Below are 8,716 nucleotides of genomic sequence, written 5' to 3'. Positions count from 1 at the left end.
GGGGGGTGGGGGTGGGGGGAGCGGCTGCAGGGAGACCGGGGCCATCGGAGGGAGGGAGGGCATCCTCCCCCGGGGGGGGGGGGGTCAGGAGCCGAGGCGGCCGCTGGCCAGTGGACTGTGGACGGTTACCTCACAGCTGCCCTGCGCCGTCTGCCGGCAAGGGCTGGGGCAGGGGGGCGGCCTCCCCCCCCCCACTCTGCCCCCAACGTGTCATTGTCGTCGGCGGGGAGGCCGCGAGAGGTTGTGGTGACCGGTGCTGTGATGTTTGTGACAATAGAGCTGTGTGAGAGGGGGAGCCGCTCCCCTCCACCGCCCCGCAGTGTGAATGTGCAAAACAGAGCCCCTCGGGCCGAAGCCCCCCACCCCGCCCCGCCCCGCCAGAGACACTGGGATTGATCAGAGTCGAGCTCCTCCGCCCCCCCCACCCCGCAATGCACTGAAACAGGCCCAGCCGACTGCTGCCCACGCCCGCCACACGCGCACACACACACACACACACACGAGCACACTCGCGCACACTAAGCTGAGGGGCTGAGGCATCTGAGAGGCTGGACTCCCTCCCCAGGCAGGGCCTCCTTTCCCCCTGGGCCTTAGGACGACCCCCCGGGAATCGTGACCCTTTGAGAGGTTGTGCCCGCCTGGTGCCTTCCTGCCCGCCCGTGGCCTCCCTGTGAGCCGAGGAGACCGTGTGCAGTGTGGCCGCTGTGCCCCTGCTTTGGTTCCCAGGCCCCCTGCCTGACGGCCTGCAGCTGACGCCACTCGTGGGCTCAGGTGCCCTCCTCTGGTTCCTTCCCTCCCCGTCCCCCATTCTCCACCGTGCTTAGGAGGTCTCGTCCTCATTTCTAAATGTCTAAACAGAACTCTCCGCGCCCCCACCTCGATTTCTGTTCCCTTCTCTCCAGCAGGTGGCAAGAGCCTCCTGGGTGGGGGGAGCGTGGGCTGCAGGGCGTGGGCAGGAGGCGCAGTGGACGGGGCCAGCTGGCCTGCCCTGATTCTCTTCGTCCTCCTCACCTGCTCCCCCGGAGCCCTGCTCCCCGCCCGTCCACCCAGGTCTGCGTGCTGGGGAGAGGAGCGGCGTCTGCCGGTCAGGGTCAGACGCTCCCTGCCCCGAGCGTCCCTGGACGGTCTCGTCCCTCTAGTCCCCTCCCTTAAGCCCATGGCCGCACAAACCAGGAGAGGCTTGCCTCCGAGAGCCCCGGCGCCCACCTCCTGTCAGCCCAGGCCGCCGATCCGAGGAGCCCCGAACCGGTCCCGCCTCTGCTGCTGTTCCGGAGAACCCAGGGACCGACCCCGGGCTGGGCTCCACGCCCGAGGGTGCGGTGCCCGCGGCGGGCGGTTCCCGCAGCCCCGCACTGTCCAGCCCCTCTGCTGTTCCCCAGGGACCTCTCATACACTGGCCCGGGAGGCTCCCCGCCTCCTCCCCAAGAGGTCCCCTCTCTCTGCCCAACCCCGGGCAGGGCAGGCGGGTGGGAGGCACGGCCCCGGCCCGCCCTGCTGGTCTTTAGATGGTCCCTGTGTCGGAAGTAAAAAGTGAAGCACTTTATTTTGGTTGTGTTTGATCGCGTTCTGCTTGGAAGTGGGGACCCCTCACTGCGTCCTTGTGTCTGCGACCTGTGTAGAGTGTCACCGCATGTACATATTGTAAATTATTTATTAACGGCTAAATGCAAGTAAAGTTTGGGTTTTGTTTTGTTTTGTTATTTCCTTTTGGACTGCGTGTTGGAGTTTGCTTTCTGAATAGACTGGATCCTTTGCAGGGGTGGAGAGTGGGGCACACTGCTGGGCGTCCCCTCACCGTGCGGACATTTGGGTGGGGCTTAGCGCATGTGCGCGCATGCGCTTACGCGGCAGTCGTGCATGCTTGTGGAGGGGAGAGCAGTTTAACACAGGGCCCCTACTTCTCTAAAATTACTTTTTCTTCTTACGGGGCATGAGGCGTCCGAGTTTTCTTGCCCTGGTAAGGCTGGAACAGTGTTGGAGACAGATGGCCACGTGGCAGAGGAACATGAAGGGGGTGGGGGGCGCGAGGTTGGGTGGGCTGGCCTCAGATCCAGGGTGACGCCCTCTCGGCCGCCACCCGCCCTGCAGGTCCCCTACTCACATAGCCCAGGTACGCAGTGATGGCTCCACAGAGGGGACCGAGGCTTGCTTGGGGGGCCAGGTTCACCGCTGGCTGTCATCACCTTTCATCTCTTAAAACTACCCAATGAATCAGGAACAAATTCATGCCCATTTTACAGACAAAGAAACAGAGACTCCAGAGAAATGGATCGACTTGCCTAGGGTCCTTAGCGAGGGCAGGGCCACCAAGTATACACCTAGGTCCTTTTGCCCTGTGTCTGCTCTTAACGCCAAATATGAGGTACCATAGCAGCACTGTTAAGCTAGGCCACATCCTGGGCTCTCCACTTTCCTGGCCCTGTGACCTTGAGCAAGTCACTTCACCTCTCTGAGCCTTTGTTTCTGCCTCTGTGAAGTGGGGAGTATCTATCACACAGGGTTAATTCCTATCAAAGTACGTGGGGGCATCCAGTTGGGGGCGTCCAGTGCTGGTGTCTGTTTTCCCAGAGCAGGAGGGGTCGCGTGAGGCACTGAATGGGAGGAGAGTGGGGAGGGCCACGCAGGCCCTTGGAACCTTGGGAGAGAAGCAAACCGAAAAGCTAGCGAGGGAAGGAATCCACTGAATGAGCATGTAACCCGTCCAAACGGGAGAGGAAGGTCAAAGGCAGGAAGGGAAAACTTTCTAGAACCCAGCTCTCACACAGGCTCCCAGAAGGAACACGGGACTCCTGGGCTTTGGGAGGAAGAACCAGACTAACAAGACCAAATGTACCTATGCATCTGACCCCATTGCCCGAACTGTCAGCACCCACAGGCCTCTCTGTCTGTCAGTAGCAGCCGGGAGGGAACGACACGGGGCCAACAGAGCCCCTGGCACTGGGCCGGCACAGAAGAACCGATTACTGAGAAGCCAGGGCGCACAAGATTGAAAATAAAAAATCCCGTTCGCCATCAGATGAAAATGCGACGGCCCTCGCCAGAAAGTATTCTTGGTTTGGAATCTGTACAGGCCCCTAAATTTAACCAGCTGGAATTCTTTCCCAGTACCATGCTGGTAGTTGCCCATGAACATGGAAATTTGCATTTCATCATGAATATGGAACACAGTCTTCAGCTAAAAGATGCCCAAGAAGTGGCTTCGTCTTGCACCGCCGGCTGGGTTCGGAGCGCGGCGTCCTCTGTGGCCGTGGGTCGGAGGCCACCCGGCCTGGAGGGAAGTGCACTGGCGGATGGAGGTGCGATACCTCGCTGCGTCCCGGCGTTCCGACTTGTGGCAGAAACTCGGAGACGTTGGGCGGCGGACTAGAATCTGTAAGGAGAGAAGACAGGGGAGAGAGGAAGGGGGGAAGCAAATGAAAGGAGGGTCCTGTATAACGAAGGGGGCGGGTTCTGGGATGAAGAGAGTTCCCGGGACCCTTGGGCAGGGCAGCAGTGGAGCCAGGCACCAGTGGGGCTCGTCAGAGCGATGCCGGCCAGCGGCGTGGAGCAGGAGGCGGCCCTCGGGCTTGGGCTGCGGGCCCACTTGGCGTCCAAACTGGCTCTGCCTGTCGCTAGCTGTGTGGTCTCCCTCGGATTTTTGGAGCCTCAGATTCCTTATTTGTAAAACAGAATTAGGAGTACCTGCCTCCCAAGGTCATTATCGAAATCCAACGAGCTAATGCTCATAAATTGCCTCGCACCTGGGCCCTAGCGCAGCCCAGAGAGGCCGCCAGAAATGGAGGTCCTCTCCCACTGCAGGGGCAGGTGCTCCTTTATCCATTTGACAATTCTTAAAACTTTGTAAGTATATTTATTTTGAGAGAGGGAGAGTACGAGTGAGGGAGGGGCAGAGAGAGAGGATCCCAAGCAGGCTCCACACTATCAGCGCAGAGCCCGACGCGGGCCTCAAACTCACGGGACTGGGAGATCATGACCTGAGCAGAAACCAAGAGTCGGACGCTTAACCGACTGAGCGACCCAGGCGCCCCTTCACTGGATAATTCTTTCGTGATCGCGGGCACTGAGGGCATTCGGCAGAGGCCACACGTTGTCGCTGGGGAGACCAGTCACTACACAGCACAGGGACACGGTCAAATGTCCCGCGCTGGCCAGCCACAAAGGAAAGGGAAGCAGGTTCATCTGCAAGAGGCCCACCCGGATTGCAGGCAGGCGGGGAGGAGCCTCCATCTGGGGCGGGGGGGGGGGGCACCTTTTTCCAGATCACCTGGGTGGATTTTGGGAATGAGCCTGGCCAAGATCCGGGGAGAGCCTTCTGTGCAGAGAAGTCGGGGAGCACAAGGAGCCTGGCCCGGCAGCGGCAGAGTTTCAGAGGCAGCAGAATATAATGGGGCTGTACGCAGTGAGCGGGCGGACCGGGGTCCTGGTGAGGCTGCAGGGCCCAGGGAGGGAGCACTGCAGACTGGCGGACCGGAGAGGGGGGCGTGATGTTTTGTGCCAGGGGTCCGAGGAAGCCATCTGCAGCTCCAAGCAGGGGCAGCATGTGTCCGACTTGGGTTTTAAAGGGATCGTCTCGGCCATGGTGAGGTGGGGGAGAGAGAGGGGGTTGGGGGCGCCAGCGCAAAGCTAGCGGGAAGCGGGAAGGCCGGGGTGGTGCCGGAGGTGCCAGGAATGATCTGCTTTGGGGTAGAATATGGAGGTGCTGCCGGCCGGTTGGCCGAGTGGGAAAACCAGGTGTGGGCGCTGAGCGCCTGGGTAAACTGTGGCGCCGCTTACTGAGCCACGGGAGTAGCGGGTTTGGGACATGTTATTTGGGGACAAAAATCGTACTTTGGGACACATCAGAAACCACACGCAGCTGGACTGTCTTTAATTGTTCAATTAAATGACGTACACTTCCCAGGAGCAAATGTTTAAGGGGTGCAGCCCTCATAGAAGAAACTTGCGAAGCTAAGGGAAGATGCCGTCGCTGAACAAGCCGGTGGCAGGGCTGTGGTTGGTAAGACTGGCAGGGGGGGTCTACCGGTTGTCACTTGGTGGCTAGGCCCAAGGCCACACTCCCCGTGGCTCCGGGTGACCCTGGGCCACGTGCGTGGGAAAGGACAACTGGCTGACCGAGATGGGGCTTTACCCCAAATACCCAATTGTGCACGGACTGAAGTTCTGATCCGGGTGGGGAGCACGGTGTTGAAACTGTAAAACAGAAACTTCAGAGAATAGCAAGGACCCCTGGGAGGGGCGATATCAACTCCCCGCGGCTCCTGGCTGGTAGCCTCCGTGGGCTAGAAGGAGGCCACTTGCTCCTGGCCTTGCCACTTGCTGGCTGAGTGACCTGGAACCCCAGTCCCCTCGTCTGCATTATGAAGGTGGTGGCCGTCCCGCAGGGATACCTGGGAAGACCGGTACAAGGAATAACAGAATATAGGGAGCGCTCCCCAAGCAAGCCATAGACCCCGACAAGCATTTACTCCCTCCCCTTCCCATCCCACGGGTCACACCGCCTTCATGGATTCACGGCCTGAGCTGGCATCCAGGGGGAAGCCCCTGGTCCTGCCTGCCCCAGGCTGACTGAGACCTGGAGAGAGGGCACTTGAAGCAAAGGCCAAGCCTGTAGCCTCATACGTTCTGTGTCTCCCACCAGACACTAAAGGTGGGTGGGGACCCTACTCTGCTCCGTGTGTTCGTCTCTTAGGTGTGGTCTTAAAATCACATCTCTTTGGTCTGATTAGCCTTAGCTGTCCAACTCCCGAAATAATTGAAGAGCAGGGCGCTTGGGTGGCTCAGTCGGTTGAGCGTCCAACTCTGGGTTTTGGCTTAAGTCATGATCTCACAGTTCATGAGCTCAAGCCCCGCATCAGGCTCTGTGCTGACAGTGTGGACCCTGCTTGGGATTCTTTCTCTCTCTCTCTCTCTCTGCCCCTCCCTGGCTTGCTCACTCTCTCTGAAAGAGAGAAGAAAGAAAGAAAGAAAGAAAGAAAGAAAGAAAGAAAGAAAGAAAGAAAGAAAGAAAGAAAGAAAGAAAGAAAGAAAGAAAAAAAAAAAGGAAGGAAGAAAGAATTGAAGAGCTCTTTATCCAGCTCCTACTTGGGCCAGAGAAGCTTGGTGTTCTGGCCAGGGGTCAGTGGGAACCCCGCACACCCTAACCAGGAGTCCAAGGACCTCTAATTCCATGGAGGCGCTTGTTGCCCTGGGAAACCGCCACCTCCTGAATGTGTAGGCTGAGGACCCCACCACCTGTTTCAACAGCTTCCTCTTAGCTAACTTTGGGCTTTCTGCACCTTTGACCATTTAATCATTTCCTGCCTAGGACATGGGGAAGTGCCTAGTACCCTGAAGGAGAGGAACAGAAAGGAGTATTCTCAGAAAGTTCCAGCAGAATGGACTTAATTAAGAGATGGCAGTGGTGGATATACAAGGCATGGTGTGGTGGAAGTGTGGGGGTTTCTAGGATCAGGGGACACAGTCCCAGGCAGCCTAGATCCTGAGGCCAACGAGGGCACATGACCTGGCCTCATTTCATCCTTGCCCAGAGGAGTGCTGTGATGGCCCACGGATTCTTCCACATTTGAAGCCATCCCGACTCACCTGATGACTCCCTCTGGCAGGAGCCAGAACCTTCCCCAGGCCAGATGAGTTTGCTTTGTCCAAAGCAGTGGTCAAACCTACTGACCGTGTGACAAGGGTGAGATGTAATTGTTCTCAGCCTCAGCTCCCTCTCAACCATGAGATCCTCCTAAAGATGAAATACCTACATACGAACCTGACCTTGAGTCTTGCAATTGCCTTGACAATTTTCACGACACCCTGGAAGGTAGTTGCCATTGCCTAGTTTCCAGATGAACACCCACACCCATGCCACCTACCTGCTCTTCTCTTGAGGGCAGAGAAGGGGTTCGAGAGCCCCCAAACATCGGTGGAGTCAACCCAGGGTTCTGGTCCTGGGTGAGCAGGGACTGGGGCCAGACCCCTGCCTGGAGGCTGGGTGGGTAGAGGGACTTCAAACCTGGACCCTGAAGAGAAGGAGGATGGGAGAGAGGGTCCCTCAGATCTGAAGGCTGAGAGGCTTAGAGTCCAAGAAGGAGATGGCCCCAGGGTTCCAGAGAGTTCTTGGCTGAGTCACCACAGTCCAGGGGTGGTCATCAGCTTCCCCAGGTGGGGGACAAGCCTTCTCAGCAATCCCAGACATGATCCAGCTGCTGGTATGGACCCGCCCCCATCTGCATGGAGACTGGAGTCACCCCAGCATGACAGCTACATTTTTTGGCCACCTGCCACCTGCCAGGCACCCTGCCAAGTGTTTGATTCCAGTAGTGATTTATCATGGGGGAGCCCCCTTCTAGCCACGTCCCTCCTGGAGTTCAGGTGGCTTGAAGCCCAGGCTCCATCCTAGAACCTTGGTGAGCAGGGCTCCCGAGTGGCCTTCAGGCCCCCAGCCTTGACCACCAGAAACCAAATGCCAAGGTACAGGGCCAGGGCCCCTCTCCCCTGGGTACTGCAGGACAACTGCATGTTGACCTAACACAACTTTTCCTTTGCTAACGATCAGGGATGAACCCCTAAGGCAAGTGGCCCCAGCCTCGTCCCTCTGGGGTGTCCACTCTGTAGGTCTAACGCAGCCACAAAGACATTCCTGCCTTCCTTTCTCTCCCTCCCTCCCTTCCTTGCACAAACATTTTAGGAGCATCCCTTATGTGTCCCATCATGGTCTGGGCTTGGGGGATCCATTTGTTTATTCCACATAATAATCACTGAGGCCCTGTGGGGTGTCGGCACGAGGCTCCGTGTTGGGGATCGAGCAGTGCAGTTGACCCCAGCAGATGAATGTGCCTGACCGAGCGGGACCGACTTCTTGAGAGAGAGGCGGACAGTGCACGAGTTAGTTTGCTGTGAGCAGAGCAGGGAAGGGAGTGCAGAATGGCCACGGGGATGATACACCGGTTCTCTCCACTTGTTAGTCCTCTGTCCCCGAGCCAGTCACACATGGCTTCTGAGCCTGCTCATCGATAACAGGGGGAAGGTTAGGGCTGAGTCCCAGGGCCTGTAGGGATAAGATGACACCAGTGGGACAGTACTTGGGTGACAGTAGGGAAAGCCATTGAAGGAGGCAGTGACAAGGTGGCCCTGAGAGGTGGGGGGAGCTGGCGTGGAGTCTGAGCTCCACCCCTCACTAGACGTGTGATCTTGGGCACATTTTCTAAAGTCTCGGGGCCTCGTGATGCTCCACTGGAAAATGGGGATAAATCCTGCCTCCTAGCATTTTCATGAGGACGTGATTCTAAAAATACAATAAAGCAGGGGCTGCTGGGTGGCTCGGTGAAGCATCTGACTCTCGGCTCGGGTCGTGATCGCACGGTTTGTGAGTTTGAGCCCCGCGTGGGGCTCGCGGCTGTCAGCACAGAGCCGGCTTTGAATCCTCTGTCCCCCTCTCTCTCTCTCTCTGCCCCTCCCCTGTTCATGTTCTCTCTCTCTCTCTCTCTCAAAAATAAACAAACATTAAAAAAATACAATCAAGCAAAGGGCCTGGAGCCTGACACCCAGTAGCCATCTGCAGACGGTGGCTTTTGCTCTCACAAGCACATCCCATGGGGCTGCTTCATTTACTCTTAAGTTCAGGTCACAAACAGCTCAAGGTTCCCAAACACACATGACATGCAGACCCCTTCCGGGAGCCAGTGTTTCTCCAGTCCCCCCATGGCTGGAATTTTTATAATTCATGAGG

Source organism: Panthera tigris, chromosome B3 (genome assembly GCF_018350195.1).
Source record: "Panthera tigris isolate Pti1 chromosome B3, P.tigris_Pti1_mat1.1, whole genome shotgun sequence".
Taxonomy (NCBI): Eukaryota; Metazoa; Chordata; class Mammalia; order Carnivora; family Felidae; genus Panthera; species Panthera tigris.
Note: the sequence above shows the minus strand (reverse complement) of the source record.